Source organism: Manis javanica, chromosome X (genome assembly GCF_040802235.1).
Source record: "Manis javanica isolate MJ-LG chromosome X, MJ_LKY, whole genome shotgun sequence".
Lineage (NCBI taxonomy): Eukaryota > Metazoa > Chordata > Mammalia > Pholidota > Manidae > Manis > Manis javanica.
This window is the reverse complement of record NC_133174.1, coordinates 122,935,856-122,952,431: the sequence shown is the minus strand read 5'-3', so window position 1 is coordinate 122,952,431 and position 16,576 is coordinate 122,935,856. Positions and strand designations below refer to the sequence as shown.

The 16,576-nt window shown below is 41.5% G+C and overlaps 1 protein-coding gene across 11 annotated transcripts in view; it reads left to right on the top strand.

Moving 5' to 3' along the window:
* The first annotated feature begins 700 nt into the window (after nucleotides 1–700).
* Nucleotides 701–16,576, top strand: part of MBNL3 (muscleblind like splicing regulator 3) — a 122,028-nt gene continuing 106,152 nt past the window's right edge. For 3 of the 11 annotated variants that reach the window (XR_005060983.2, XM_037016956.2, XM_037016955.2), the window contains exon 1: nucleotides 1,281–1,860. The gene's annotated coding sequence lies outside the window, so the exon portion shown is untranslated. Of the gene's footprint in view, nucleotides 926–977; nucleotides 1,182–1,277; nucleotides 1,861–16,576 lie in introns of those variants that run through there. The other 8 variants (XM_037016950.2, XM_037016949.2, XM_017657704.3 and 5 more) reach the window with 5 other exon arrangements.

Below are 16,576 nucleotides of genomic sequence, written 5' to 3'. Positions count from 1 at the left end.
ACACATTTCATTATTGTGGGGCTCCAATTAAGGGACAGTTGGTGTTCCTATTATATTTGTATTAAATTGAAACTTGTAATTAGGTGTCCAGATGCACATTTTTAAATCAAAATATAAAATTGCATTTGTTTTGCCCATTTCTCATTCAAAAGTATCTGGAACCCTACCTTAGGACTCGTGCTACCCTTCAAACTCCATTGAAGAAGGGGAACCATTCGGACAGGTCAACATTTCCCTCTTTGAGATTCTTAAAGGCAAATAAAGGATTGGGGGCATTTATAGAAGGGAGAGGACCGAGGAAGGCAGCTGGTGAGCATTTGTCTTTTCTTCAGGGAAGCCCATATATTTATTGACTGAGGTTATTTTTGAAATGATCAGTTTCACCTTACTCGTGTGTTTAGTTACTATCAATGTACAGCTCTGAACCACACTGCATTTCTCATTGGCATTTCAGTTCCCAGAGCTCTGGAAACTTTCTTGCCTCCCTCTCCCTCGCCTGCCGAGCGTGCAAGCTCTGTTTGTTTTCGCTTTTGTAAAACCTGAGCGTTATGATTTGTTCCCTCTTCCCATAATAATGAAATGACAAAGAGCATTTGCAGCGGGGGCTGGACCGCCGGCTTTGGGGGCAAGGCGCCACACCCCCTGAGAATAAAGCCCGCGCTGCGGTCTCTGAGAGCCGTGCACGAAGGAACGAAGCGCACAAAGCATTTATTTAGCGACGAAGCGGCGCCCTGCGGGAAGAAAGTTCCCGCACGCTAAGCGTGAGCAGGAGTACGACTTTTTTGGCGCTCTTTGGGAGCAGCGAGAAGGAGGCAGAGGACAGAGAGTCGCAGGGTGGGCGCGGGAGCAGGAGCGGCACGCGGCCGGGTTCCCGCCCAAGCGGCCAACGGCGAGCGGGAGCCGGGAGCGGCGCACGCCGAGCCAGGTGAGGTGGCGGCGACGACGTGGTGCGGGGCGCGCCGCGCTAACTGGCCGGGCGGGGCGGGGCCGGGAGGCCGAGGGTGACCCCGCGTCGCTTCCGATCCCCGCGCTTCTGCTGTCCGCGCGGCCCGGCGGAGTTTCGCGCGAGTTCTCGTGTTGGCGTCCGAAGCCCCTCGGCGCGCCCCGCAAGCCGGCCAGGGGACACGGAAAGGCGAGCGCGGCGCGGGACCCGTTGCCTGGGGTCGGCGAGCTCGACTAAGGTAAGTGGGGCGGCGGACGGGCGCTCCTCCGGAGGCAGCCGGGCGGGGTTTGGGCCGCGGTTGCCATGGCAGCCACTCGCCTGGGCGGGAGCCCGGCGCCCGCCAGCCGCGGGCCGCGAGCGAGCCGTGAGCCCGAGGTGCGCTCCGAGCGGACGGAACCAAGCGCCCCGGAGAAGTGGGGAGGGCCCGCCCGGGGCCCCCGGCGCCCCCCAGCCCGGCGGCCTGCCCCGGGAAACCGCCCCTGTGTTGTGGAGAAAAGAGCACACTCTTCACTCGGGGCCTGAACGGAGGCTTGCCAGAGCCCGGGGGCGTGGGGAGAGCGGCGCGCCGCGACTGCTGCCTCCGTCCGGGAGGCCCCGGGTGCCTGTCTGCCGGCTTGACATTTTCCACCGTACCGCGGCCGACTTGGAGCCGAGTGGCACGGCCCAGCCTTGAAGTTCTGTAGGTGGGGCGGGCTCTAATTTGCTTATATCTAATGATTTCGGGAGCCTCGCTTTAAAATGGCGGCATTCAATATACACCCCTGTTAAAGGCTCATCCGACCCCGGGCCACCTCGCGCAGCGCTGCTTTTGCTTCTGCTGCTACCAGACGGCATGTGCCGCCGTCGCCGCCGCTGTCCCCGCCGCTGCCCCTGAGAGCAGGGCTCCTTAGCCTCTGGGTTCGTGCTAGCAGCGTAAGGTAAGGCTGGGGAGGACTTGGGGTTTGTGAGAGTGGCTCCTTTCCTAGGACGCCGACCAAATAACATGCCTTTTAAACTTTATTTTTCAACATGGCACGTGGAAGGAAGAGTAATCCCACAACTTTGTTTGAATTTTAGCGCTTTGATCGTCTTTTTTTTAGACTTTTTCTTCTTCTTTGTGTGTGTGTGTGTGTGTGTGTGTGTGTGTGTATAGACATAGACAAATAATTTGTAATTTAAGGGTACTTCTTGCATGACATATCATCAGCAAATGATTTTAACAACTAATTGCCCCGTGTTCATGCGATATTGTGAGCAGTGCCACAGCTTCCTTGCAGAGCCCTGTCTTTTCCCGCTCTGGATCAACACATTTGGCAGCTCTTTTTTACTAACAGCATCTGAAGGGCATGAGGGTAGATTTTTAAAGGCTATTAAAAAGGTACCTTATAGTTTTTAGGATTCACACAATAAGCTTTTATGGTAAGAGAACAAAATTAAAACAAGACGAGTAACGAAAGTTTACATTCAGGTAATTCATTTGTGTAATTTTATCATTACTGCAGTAGACCTACTGTGTGTTTTTCTGACTACTGCCTATTCATTGGTGTGTACATATAGATAACAACAGCGAGGGTGAATTTATTGTGTTGCTGTAATTTGGGTAGTGTTTTAAAAGAGTTCTTTTATCCTAGATATTCCTCAATTGCTAGTGTTTTACACATTGGGCACGGATCCTGCACAGCCTATCTCTACACATGTATTGACTTCAGGGGAAAGCATAAATTTAAAAAAAACTTGCAAGATTTAATTTTGAAATGATTGCTAATTTTTAACCTTGTTAACTACCTGGTTTAATCAGTAAGACTGGGTGATGACTGATATAATGGTTGGAAAGGGGATTCTTGAAATATCTGTACAAATGACTAGACATCAAGGCTTAATACGATTCATTGGAGTTTTCTTTTTTCCTCTGATAAAAGGCGTATTGACCATGAGACTTGCCAAAGACCACAGGTTTTTCTGATTCTATTCATATTTTCTCTTTTGCCAATGCAAATGTTTAAATACTTTTTAAAGTTGTTTTTAAAATTTTTTCCAATATGCAATACTTTTGGGGGATGCCTTCATATTTATTTGCACTTCCCTAAACATAGCCCAAAAGGGCTTTTGCCCACATCCCAGCTGATGGTATTCTCACTCTGTACACTTTTCACTTCTCCCCAGGCAACAGAAGCTACTTGGCTGGCAGACTCTCCTACTATTAAATTTAGCAAGCTTCTGGGAAGGGGAGAAAAGAGATAGTTTTGCACCTATTAAAGCAAGGTGCAGTTTTCCTGCCCAGGTAATGAGTATGCCTAGAAAGAACTGAACTGTTTACAATAAAATTTACTCTATAATAAATTTCATGTTTGTTTTTCAGACTTTTGTTGAGAGAACCATGTGAGTCAGTTCATTGCTTCACACCTATGGAAGACTTCCAGGGAAAGCAATAGATACTTGCATTTTTGCAGGGGTGGTAGTGACCAAAAGCAACTTCTCACATGCTTAGACCCCAGTTCAGAGGGGGGTGGCGAGGGAAGGCAGGCAGAGTAGACAAGCTAATGCCAGAGACTTTAAGAAGAAATTTTGCTGGTTAACGCTCTGTGGCTTCATAGAGTGATACAATTGGAACCCTTGTATGAAAACATAAATGAAGGAGTTTGTCAGGAAAAAAAATACTTAGAGAGAGAATTGATATAGTGCCGGGCTCGAAGTGGTGACTGCATGTTTTGCTCTACTTCAAAGAGCTACTTCATTTCACTGATTCCTTGGCTGCTTTAAGCACTCATAATGATTCCCAGGACTATCATAAAGTACCTTTTCTTCCTCAACTGTCCACTGTAGGCAGCTGCTTTTCAAGGGGGATAAAAACCTATGATATGAGCTGATATCCAAAGTATCTTTGGTATTCCCTGGCACCCACTCTTTACCTAAGTGATGCTTTGCGCAAAATACGTGTTTAAGAAATGTGTTACAAAGAACAATGAATAGCTTGTAAATTCACAGAAGAGGAGCAGGTTGTGTGCACAGAGAGAGAAAACATTTTTGTGTACTTGCAAGAACCAAAACTTTAATGTAGATTAGGATATACATTCCCCTAATTGCCTGCATTCTGTTTGCCTCACATGGGTTCTCTTGCTTCTCACTGTACTTCTAGACAGTCGTGTAATTCATTCTTTTGACCAGTAGGTGTGTTAATCTGCCCAGCTCTACAATATGATAAAGTCATCACAGCAACTTGGGGAATAAAAGGTTTTGTCTTTTGAGGCCTTAGAGTACTGCACGTGCTCAGTGACAGTCTCTTGGCTGCTGTGCAGTTGTTGGCAATACAGTTTGAAGTACAGTTTTGTTCTCCACCCAGCTGTCTTTAGAAGTGAAGGGGAGGGGAAGGAAGGAAGGAAGGCAATGAGAAGCCCTAAAGAGATGAAGATTTTCATTCCTAAAATGTTACACTTATCCTGCTTATGGCACAATAAATTCAGGAAGGTGGCAGAATATTTCTGTTTTGAAATAAATGTTTTCTCATAGGATTACAAACAGGGATTGGGGCCCAGCAGGCAAAAATAAGTTACAGTACATATTTGACAAGTAATTTGATTCTGTAATTAAAGATAGGTAATGGTGACTGCCATGGGAAAACAGTCAAGTATCTGAAAGAGCATGCAGGCTACCCCCCCCTGTACTTCATCAAGGCTCACCCATGCTATTGAGCAATGTCCAGTAGACTGAACACACATTGTCCATTCACTCTTATAAATGGTCTAAATTATTTATATTATAAATGTTATATGTAATTTTATAAATGTTATAAATGAATGGGATGTCCAGAAAACAGACGTCAGAAGTTTTGTTTCCTTGTGGAATTTTTCTGCCTCTCCCTTGGTGCTCTCACTTCAAAACTAGAAAGAAACTGTGCCTCAGATAAAATGAGGTGGGCATTTTTTCTCTTAAGACAATAAACTGTGGGAGCAAGTAGTATAATTTTAATTGCTAACCAACCAAACAACAAACACACACAAGTTATATGACCAAAGAGAAAAGCACTTACATCCATATTAATGTGGGCGTTTAGATCTTAAGGAAACCAGACGGCTCTGTGGCATCCTACTCTTCCTGAATGGCTATATACGGTCTCAAGACAGGCAAATGATAATGTTGGAAAGGCAACTTTGAGAATTAGGATAAATAAGGTATCAATTACATTATCAGGTGTTAATGACATCCTGTGACCTAAAAGGGATCAGAAAGGGTTTTCCGTATCACTTTACTAACAACACACTATAAATCCATCATTTAGTTCTACTTCATAGTAAATTGAGTGACAGTGTTTTTATTTTATTTTAATTTTAATTTCAATTTTATATATGTATATATATTTTATTATATATATATTTTTTATTAAGGTATTATTGATATACACTCTTATGAAGGTTTCACATGAAAAAACAATGTGGTTACTGCATTCACCCATGTTATTGATTACCCCTCCAAACCCCATTGCAGTCACTGTCCATCAGTGTGGTAAGATGCCACAGAGTCACTATTTGCCTTCTCTGTGCTACACTGTCTTCCCCATGATCCCCCCCATACCATGTGTGCCAATCATAATACCCCTCAATCCCATTCTCCCTCCCTCCCTACCCACTCTCCTCCACCCCTCCCCATTGGCAACCGCTAGTCAGTTCTTGGAGTCTTTGAGTCTCCTGCTGTTTTGTTCCTTCAGTTTTACTTCATTGTTATACTCCACAAATGAGGGAAATCATTTGGTACTTGTCTTTCTCTGCCTGGCTTATTTCACTGAGCATAATATCCTCCAGTTCCATCCATATTGCAAATGGTAGAATTTGTTTCTTTCTTATGGCTGAATAGTATTCCATAGTGTGTATGTACCACATCTTCTTTATTCATTCATCTACTTATGGACACTTAGGTTGCTTCCCTACTTTGGCTATTGTAAATAGTGCTGCAATAAACATAGGGGTGCATATGTCTTTTTGAATCTGAGAAGTTGTATTCTTTGGGTAAATTCCTAGGAGTGGAATTTCCGGGTCAAATGGTATTTCTATTTTTAGTTTTCTGAGGAACCTCCATATTACTTTCCATAATAGTTGAACTAGTTTACATTCCCACCAGCAGTGTAGGAGGGGTCCCCTTTCTCCGCATCCTTGCAGCATTTGCTGTTCTAAGTCTTTTCGATACTGGCCATCCTAACTGGTGTGAGGTGATATCTCATTGTGGTTTTTATTTGCATTTCCCTGATAATTAGCGATTTGGAGCATCTTTTCATGTGCCTGTTGGCCATCTGAATTTCTTTGGAGAATTGTCTGTTCATATCCTCTGCCCATTTTTTAATCGGGTTATTTGCTTTTTGGGTGTTGTGGCATGTGAGTTCTTTATATATTTTGGATGTTAACTCCTTGTCAGATAATGTCGTTTACAAATATATTCTCCCATACTGTAGGATGCCTTTTTGTTCTGTTGATGGTGTCCTTTGCTGTACAGAAGCTTTTTAGTTTGATGTAGTACCATGTGTTCATTTTTATTTGTGTTTCCCTTGCCTGAGGAGATGCATTCAGAAAAAAGTTGCTCATGTTTATGTTCAGGAGATTTTTGCCTATGTTGTCTTCTAAGAGTTTTATGGTTTTCTCCCCTTGGGTAACCACTAGTCTCTTCTCAGTGTCTGTGAGTATACTGCTGTTTTGTTCATTCTGTTTTGCATTGTTTTTATACTCCACAAATGAGTCAAATCATTTGGTATTTGTATTTCTCTGTCTGGCTTATTTCACTGAGCATAATACCCTCTAGGCCCATCCATGTTGTTGCAAATGGGAGGATTTGTTTTCTTCTTATGAAAGGAAGCTTGATTTAAATGAGTGTGTGTGTGTAGTATGTATGTATGTAATATACACATGTACAGATGTATGGTGTGTATATTCACACATATCCATATGTGACACCTGCATATATATATTCTTCCTCTACGTATATAAGATGCTTTTCAAGAAACTCAAGCATAGTAATCCCAGAACTTTATAAAAGCCATAAGAACAAAGTGCTAAGGGGGGAAAAGGAGCCTGATTAGAGATTTAGGAATCAATTAGGTATGTTCATTAAAAGGCTATGTCCACTCTCAAGCCCTACTTCCATCAGCATTAAGTTGGCTGATGAGTTGAAGGAGCGATTTGTTTCAGTTTTAGGCAGGAGTTTGTTTTATGCCTGCACAGTGGGTGAACTCGAAGGGTCCAGAAAGGAAAGGGCCTCCAGCTGAGAAAGGCAGTGTGGACAGAAGTGCAGGGGTTGGCACTATAGACTTCCAGCGGGCTATTTGATCTCTTAAAGACTGGGGATCATCCTAGAAACCTACAGTTTGTTGAATCTTGTTTTCCATTTTGGATCACTCAAACTGGCTTAAAATAGTCCCCATCAGATTCTCTGAATCCTGAACTTCTTGGCATTGCCTACAATTGGTGTGTGTGGTAATTTGTGAAATATTTCTTCAGGCTTATTCAGGTTTCCCTGAGTGTGTGAGTAACTCATTAGCAGGTTACTGGGCCTCCTTACCATGTATCCTCAGTGTCTAGCCCATAGTAGGCTCTCAGTAGAAATAAAAGGAAGTACAGATCAGGCATCTAACTTGTTGTATTTTATGAACATCCTTGCTATGATTTCAGGTAGCATTCATCTCTATTTTTATTGACACAGAACATCATCAGCAACAGACTGAACACTAGGTTGTATGTCCTGTGGCAGCTACAGTAGCAACGCTGATAAGTTCAGGGAAAAGCAAGCAATGGCAACCTTTGGGCTGAGACCTCAAGGAGTGGCCTGAAAGCCAGCTGCTATTTTTCGGTCACCTGCAGTTGCATTTGATATATGTCCGCTGCATCCCAGGGAAGTCAGTCTTCAACAAGAAGGTACGTAAAAACAGTTCTTTAAACTGTTGCAGTGGAGAGAGAAAGAAAATAAGAAATACTGTGACTCAGATGCCTGGTGTCATGTATAGTTTAGAAAGTGATGAAGTCACAGCTAAAAACCAAAAGGACACTGAGAGCTGTCTCATTTTCAGTCAAACACTGATTGCCCATTTAGAGGTTGAATTTGCATAGGTTTTTATTTACCAAGATACAGGTATGAATAGCGCCTCTTTTTACTGTATCTAGAAAGCAAACTCCTCATGTTGGAAGAGACAAGAGCTGCCATTTCAGATCCTCCACCACAGTCATCTCTTCTGCAGTCTCCCCTTATGCAGCAGTATGAAGTCAGACAGCGGCTGTTTTCTGGGGAGATGGCCTCTTAGCAAAACGAGCAAGTGAAAGAACCAGAGAGCTTCATTTCACTTTTCCTTTTGCTGTCTTCAACCTTCATGCGGGAAAAAAAGCAAAACAAAAGCACCATGTAAAATATTAGCTGGGGCATATATCCCATGGCTCAATTCCTCAGGCTTTTCCTTTAGATATTGAGAAAATGAGACTGTCACATAGTATTAAGGTGGCTGCTTTATTATTATTATTGCATTCATGTCCTAAATAGTGGTTTTTCTGAGTTCTACTTAAAATACAATAGAGACACATTCAGCAAGACCCATGCACACCACAGGGGAGATCACATTTCGCCTCAGGACCCAAGTGGGGTTTGGTATTTGTCCTTTCAAAAGTACGTGTTCAATAAATGGTCCCGTTGTGGGTGCTATCTTGTTAAAGGGCACATTGAAGTTTCTCAGAACTCCTGTTGTCTGTGATCAATGAAGATCCCAAAGAGGGGCAGTGTATTCTTTTCAGAGGTGACTTTGAGAAAAATTTAAACTCCTAGGTCGTTTATGTCAGCATTTTTTCTAAGTAATTGGATAGCATGAAGAAAGAGCTTATTAACTCACCCAGAAGTATGAAGTGAAAAATAGGACACATTATAGGGTCACATTTTATGTCTAAGGGCTTCAAAACAGAAAACCTGGAGGGGGGCACAAGGGTGCTGCGGCGGAATCTGGTCTGTTGTCTGAATGCCCACCCCAGAGGCCTCAGCGGCAGCACAGAAGCAAGACGGTATCAACCAGCGCTCAGCTGGCTCTCTAAAGCCAGGGCTAGGCGGGATTCAGATTGACAGACTCCCCAAGGGGGGACCTTTTTTGAGAAAGACCTTGAATTTTGGCACAACTTTTGACTGGCCAATTAGCTGTCTGTCCTGCTACCATTTATTTCTTAATCCTCTTTCTCAGAGACATAAACCTGGTTTTGCTGGGGGGCTCATCTAGACATAATGAGAGCTCCAATGTAGCAATAATAGAGGGCAAAATCCTTTTTCTTTCTGACTAAAGCTCCTCCTCCAGAGTTTCTTTTTGTGGTAGAGAGCAGGTGACAGGCTGGGAAAATGTGGCACAGGGCTTGGAATTTCACAGAGCTGGAAAGAGTCAAATACTTCCACGTGTTGTGAAGAGTGTGGTGATAATAATAATAAAAGGCCCTAAAATGTGCTTCCCTTAGAGACCTCTTATACATGCACATACTTTGAAGTTGCACAAGTGTATTGTGGGATGGTGAGAGGGAGAAAGAGCCAGAGAGAAAGAGAGAAAGCTACTCTAAAAAGCAAGTTCCTCTTTGCCAGAATATTGTAGTCTGCAGTTCTATCCCTTATCAAGTGCATGGAAATTGTAGTTTTGAAAACTAGGCCTAAATGAACAGGAAACAGCTAGGCTATCTAGTGTCTGATTCTAAACACTTTTACTAATGTGATCTATGATTTCTGTATTCATCAAAATGTATACATTCAAGTGACTGTGTGACTTATGCTAAATAGAGTTTTTTTGGTAAAAGTTACATTTTTCACTTCCCAGCCTAGATCTTGTAATAGCCCTCCCTGTGGCCTGCCATCTATCCCCAAAGAAAGTTCCAGAACACTTTTAGTCATCTAAGAAAACAGTTCCGACAGAGGCACTCAGAAATAGTGACAAGCAATGACAGGAAATGCTGGTTGCACTGGTCTCCTGCATAACTTAGTGAGGTCACAGCTGGCTGCCTTGCTTTTAACTTCCTGTTTTGGGGCTCTTTGGGTCAAGAGTAGCAGTGTTTTCTATATGGAGATTTTTTTTTTTTGCTTTATTCTGTAAGGCCACCATAAATCTGTCACTGGACTGCATGTTTTGTATATTTTATGGACTGTATCATGTGGTTTGAGTTTAATTTGGAAGGCAATGCTTTTACAATCAAGATCCCCCCCCCACACACGTTCAGCTTTAGGATCTGGGATTGCACGGGCCTTCGAAAGTTTATAGCTCTATTTACACAATTGTGATTGCTGAGGAGGGCATTTCCTGCCGGTTAATGACGGCTTGGAAAACGCCAAGGGTCCAAATCCAGGGAGGGAGAACGATTCATTAAATGCCACGAAGGGACCAGGGTGCCTTTATCAGGGAGTGGAGAGGAGACAGTAAAACCCCATTCTGCCTTTCCAGGGAGCCAAGCAGGGCATGCTGAGCTAGGCTATGGATGTGGTCCCTCATGGTCTGGGAACCAGAGCTGCGGTTCATGACAGAGACCGACTAACTTTCCCAGAGGCTGCCAAACCAAGACTTGGGTGGGGAGGGCATTTCCTTTAGGGTGATGACCCAGTGGAGAGGGGACAAATAAAGATGGTGGCCCAAACTTGCTAAGTACTAGCTGCCTGCAAATGCTCAGCTCAGACATGTTGCAGCTACCGTAAAAACCTTGAAGATCACCTGAGTGAATTTCCTAATTGGTGGAATGACTGACTGACCATTGCTCGTGTGGACAAGAACTTAGGAATGGAAGAAATGATCTATTTTCAAGGTCAGTGTAGCAGTACATTGATACTCCATTTTTATTCCTTAATGTAATGAAGGTAAATAATATATGTCAAGAGTGCTTTGACTTTTGTGGAAGTACCTTGGAGGGCTTGTAATATAACTATTTAACCTAAGACATTCCCAGGAAACAGTTGTGTCCCCAGTATAATTCTTGCCCGCTATAAAGCAGCTCAGGTGTGAAGAGTTTGGCATTGATTTAGAGCAAAAACACAGTAAAACGGAGATTAGGTTCACCTCCAGGAGTTCCTGACTTCCTGGCCTGTCCAACATTCCTTTTGCTTCTTAGCCCTCAATTTACCAAAATGTTAAATGTTTATGAAAGATAAACATCTGTTCTTAGTTCTTTAGTAGCTGCCACCCCAGAAGGCAGGTTGCTTGACACCTCAGAAGAACTTTGCTGGGTCCTTGGCCTTGAGATTTTGATTTCTTTCATATCTCCCAAATTTATTGGGGGATGGCAAGGGTGGGCTGGGCCTCTAAAATACAGGCAGTCATAGGCTAGACACCTGGATTTCTTCATGGGTTTGAGTAATCTGCTACATGCAGAACAAACCAAATACTAAGTTTCATTCTTGTGTCTGGAGAATATCATGATATGCTTTTTAAATATTCAGTAATCTGAGGACTGCTGGTCATTATCAGTACGCAAAATGAAAGAGTTTTCTGAAGTTTAAAACACTCAGCAAATGAACTGTATACCTGTTACTGCTGTTGTTTTTAGATGATGCCTTGAGCAGATTTATAAACAAAAAAGTGACTGGACGAACTAAAAAGTACTTTAAAACATGATCTTATTTTTTGAACATTATTGGTTTGAATGTTAACATACACTAAAACTTTGCTAGCTCAGATTAAAGACAATATTCTGACTTACAAAATATTTTGCCCTAAGAACAAACAAGTTTTTTCTAAGTAGATGTCCTATTGACCTGAATATTAGCACCGATTTATAATTAGCAACACAGATGCATTAAAATAATGATCCCAAAACCTTAGAAGCATCTTGTTCTAAGAGGTTAAATACCCTTTCTATCTTCTTGACATGATTCTTGTGTTTAGCAAACCCCTTCTTTATAGGATATCCAAAAATATTTTTCAAGCTGATTCAGTTCAGGTTTAGCTACCCCAGTGTAGCAGTGGCGTGATTGTACTTTTCAAGAGGTGAGCAACAACTCGATAGCACATAATGAAATCCATGTCGTAGGTTGTGACTAGTAATTTCTTTGAAACAAAACTGAATAACATAGGCAGTAAGAAAATATCAGAATATATCACGTAGTAGGTTTATTTTTGGTGTTTTTTAACTGTGTTGCTGTCAAAAAGGTTTAAAAGTCAGTGGTTTAGTGGAGTTATTTCAAACGAGGTCAAAGAAGTTTTTTTTGTTTTCTTCTGAGGGGAAAAGGGGGTCAAAGGATCCTGGGGGCTCGGGTGCTGACATACTGAGTGATCTTGTTTAAGTACCTTGACAGTTATGTGTCTGTTTGGCAAACTGAGGAGTGAGACATACTGCGATAGGAATGCTGTAAGATTTAATGTCCATGGCATTTTGAAGTCCAGAGGGGATACACTTTATGTATTATGTATTTACCAAGTGGAATTACTAGAACATGAGACACTGAAAATAATGCTAGCTAGGAACAGAGGCCAAAAAAGGACATCTAAGGGAGAAAAAAAAAAAACAACTAAAAATTTGAGAGAGCAGTGTGTGCGGTGCTTCTAGCAACAAAAGAACTGTCAAAACATGTAAATGTACAAAGAAGGTCACCCTATTTTAGGATGAGTTAAATGTAAGTTGAAAGAGTTCAAAAACTGGTTTTCATTTGTACAAATCAAAATGGTCATATCAAAAGAATATTTTTGCAAGAAGACTGATTTTTAAATAAATAAAAATGTACATATTTACTGTATAACAGAACAAAACTTGAAGGTGGCTCTTTTTCTCGGCAATGAAGAAAGGCACACATTAAAATGAATTTTTAAATTGTGGATGGGAGGCATAAGCTGAGCATCTGTTAACGATACCTAGGCTATTGATGGGAATGATGGCACAAATAAAGAAGACAGTAGCCAACATAGCGTTTCTAATTACTTTTGGTACTGATGAGAATTAAGCCCAGTAGAAGGAAAAAAAGATTTACTCACATGAAATAAGCAGTATAATCCATCAAGAGATTGGAAACGTCCTTAGAAATCTGGACAATTTGAGCACATTCCTTGGAATTAAATAATTGTCAGAGGGGAGGGAAATATTGCCTCCTGGGGTCCTGTTGCAGCTCCAGTAGGATCATAAGGTTCTTGTCCCCACCTTGTACCCCCCAGTTCCCTCCTAATACCATTAAATCTCATTTAGCACTGAACATGTTGGCCTCATTCCCAAAGGTTTCTCTTCCTGTGGACACCTTCAGAGCCTTAAAGCACTGCTGCTTTCTCCACTCTGAGAATTTGAAATGAAACTAGGCTTTTCTTCAGACATTTAAATGTTCAACCTAAGGTACTGTTCTGAAAATAAAGTATGATCTCAGCTCCAACAAGTTGGTAACTAAACTCTGTCATGTCTTCCAATATGCTGTACCATATTTAAAACTTTTAAGAAAAGAAAAAAGGCACATCTAAGTGTTGTGTAATTAGCCATCAATTTATGGAATGAGGTGTAAGACAAATTAAGTAACATAATAAAATGTTACACCATCACAAAAAAATGTTGTATCTCTTACTCTATTATTGATGATAAAACTAACAAATGTTGATGAAGGAACCTGCATACATTTGCAGAATGTAGGAGTGACAGGTTTTAACTGTTCCTCATTCTGTTAATTAAAGCTGTTTAGAAAGCAATATATGTTATGTTTTTAGAGCAGAGGATAATTTTGCTTACAGCATCTATTTCACTGTAAACAACATTTACGGAATAGCATAGAGGAGGTGAAATAAGGTGTAGGTGGTTAAGTTGTGTTGTTGAGGATTTTCAGCTGCAGCAAGCATGTGGTTGGTTGTTGTAGGCAAACAAAATTAGTCATTGGTTTTGGAGTGTCAGCTATTTTTTTCACTTTGGCCTTCTGGGTTTTTTGTTATGGCAAATTAACGGTGAATAAGATAAAGCTATGTGAGAGGGCACGCTAAGCCAAATAAACCCCAAAGCATCACTCATTTGACACACAGCATTCTGGGTTTCATCAGTTTGTTTGTGAAATATTGTGATCCCTTCTGTAGCACATATGCCAAATTACAGTTAAAACTTTAGGGTATACACAGAACTCAAGACCTTCGACAGGGTGAGTTTATCATGAACAGAAATTCCCTCAGAAGGCAATTAGAGAGTGAGGGCCAATTGTCTTCTAGATTGAAGAAGGAAAATGGAAAGGGAGAAAGACATGGTAGATTTGTTCTTTTGCTTAAGAATTTAGCAATTGTTCTTTTGCTTAAGAATTTAGTCTTTTGCTTGGATAATCCCTTAAACCATATTCCTCGTTTTCATGGAACCCTGTTGATCAAAAGAAAATTAAAATGTTGGTATTGCTTTTGGCAGAATTTTTCTGTTAAGTGAGGAAAACCCCTTGGTCCCAAGAATTGCAGCCATCTGCACCTTCAGGAAGCCTGCAGTGGTGGGACATAAGGAAGCAAAAGCCCCTCTCAGCTCCAGGAGAGGGGCTCTGGCTCATATTATTCCTCATGTTGGGTAGCAGTTCACACAAGACAGAATGAAACCCTCTTGAAATGAGAAGTGTGCTTGTTTTTAAGTGAAAATAAGTTGGGTTTCCGTGGATCACACATCTAGACCTCATACTTTAAGCTTCTTAAAGTGGGACAGACCTAGGAAATAGGAAGTTAGAAATAAAAACAATCATTGCTTTTGTGTCGTTAAGGGCCCCTTTCTGATTTGCTTTGTGTGAATAGTGGCATACATAGAATTTAACTATGTGAGATGTCAGAGGCCTGTAATTTCCCTTGACACTTCCTTATGCTGGCAGGCCCAGACAAGGGGACACTGGCTTTTGGAGTTCATGGGTGGCAGCGTTTACTGGCACCTTCACCTCCAGGAATGTGTTATACTTTTAAATCAATCTTAATATATGTAGGCAGGAGTTTATATACAGGGATAAAATTTGAACCCCCATTTTCACACCCAATAAAAACGTCCTATAATAGGTGTTTATTTAGAGTCAACTGACATTTATCGAACAATTACTGTATGCCAGATGCTCTGCTAGGTGCTTTCATTTTGTTACGACAAAATTTCCTTTAGCCATGAAATACAAGTGGTTCTAGCCAGGCAAGTGCTCTCTTTGACATCTAATAGATATCAGGCCAAAAACTGCACCTGTAATTCATTGCTCTCTTTTTAATACAACCCTACCCCACCTACCTCAAACACAATAATTTCTTCCTTGTCTAGTCGCATCCTCTTCTTCATTTGGGGGCCATTTCATGACCCATGGCCTACCTCTTCCATCAGTGAAGACATTTATTGCCTTATAATCAAGCCAACATGAACCTCTTACTCATTTTTAGAGAACAAAACATGGTTTAGGTATCTGGTGGACGGTGTTGCAGTAGGATAGGAAATACCAGAGGATGAAGAGTGGATGAAGAGGGAGATGCCAGGAGTATGAAATGATATTGCATGAAAGTGTTGCTAAAACAGTCATATAGAAAAACGTAGAGTATGGTTGGATTAAATTTGTCCAGAATGCAGGGAAAATAACAGTGAGACCCGGGGAGTCAGTCTCTTACCCTTAGAAGTGGCCAAGGTAGGCCGCAGAGAGCACCAGAGGAGGAGTCTCTGTATCACAGATGCAAAGGAGGAAGAAAGTGTTTAGAATAGGGGGCTATCAACAAATAGCACAGGAACTATGTGCATTGCATTCTATTTCCCCTTTAATTCTGTTAGTATTTGTTTCACATATGTAGGTGATCCTGTGTTGGGTGCATAGATATTTATAATAGTTATATCCTCTTCTTGACTGACGCCTTTATCATTATATAATGTCCTTCTTTGTCTCTTGTTACTTTCTTTGTTTTGAAGTCTATTTTGTCTGATACAAGTACTGCAACTCGTGCTTTTTTCTTCCTATTAGTTGCATGAAATATCTTTTTCCATCCGTTTATTTTCAGTTTGTATATGTCTTTGGGTTTGAAGTGAGTCTCTTCTAGGCAGCATATAGATGGGTCTTGTTTTTTTATCCATTCAGTGACTCTATATCTTTTGATTGGTGCATTCAGACCATTTACATTTAGGGTAATTATTGATAGGTATGTACTTACTGCCATTGCAGGCTTTACATTTGTGGTTACCAAAGGTTCAAGGGTAATTGCTTACTATCTGACAGTCTAATTTAACTCACTTCCTGTGCTATTACAAATACAACCTAAAGGTTCTTTTTTTTTCCTCCTTTTTCTTCCTTCTCCATTCTTTGAATGTTATGAATTATATTCTGTACTCTTTGTCTATCCCTTGGGTGACATCTATTTAGCCTTAGGAATATTTCCATCTATAAGAGTCCCTCCAAAATGCACTGTAGAGGTGGTTTGTGGGAGGTAAATTCTCTCAGCTTTTGCTTATCTGAAAATTGTTTAATCCCTCCTTCAAATTTAAATGATAACCTTGCTGGGTAGAGTATTTTTGGTTCAAGGCCCTTCTGCTTCATTGCATTAAATATATCATGCTACTACTCCCTTCTGGCCTGTAATGTTTCTGTTGAGAAGTCTGATGATAGCCTGATGGGTTTTCCTTTGTAGGTGATCTTTTTTCTCTCTCTAGCTGATTTTAAAAGTCTGTCTTTATTCTTGATCTTTGCCATTTTAATTATATGTCTTGATGTTGTCTTCCTTGGGTCCCTTGTGTTGGAAGATCTGTGCAC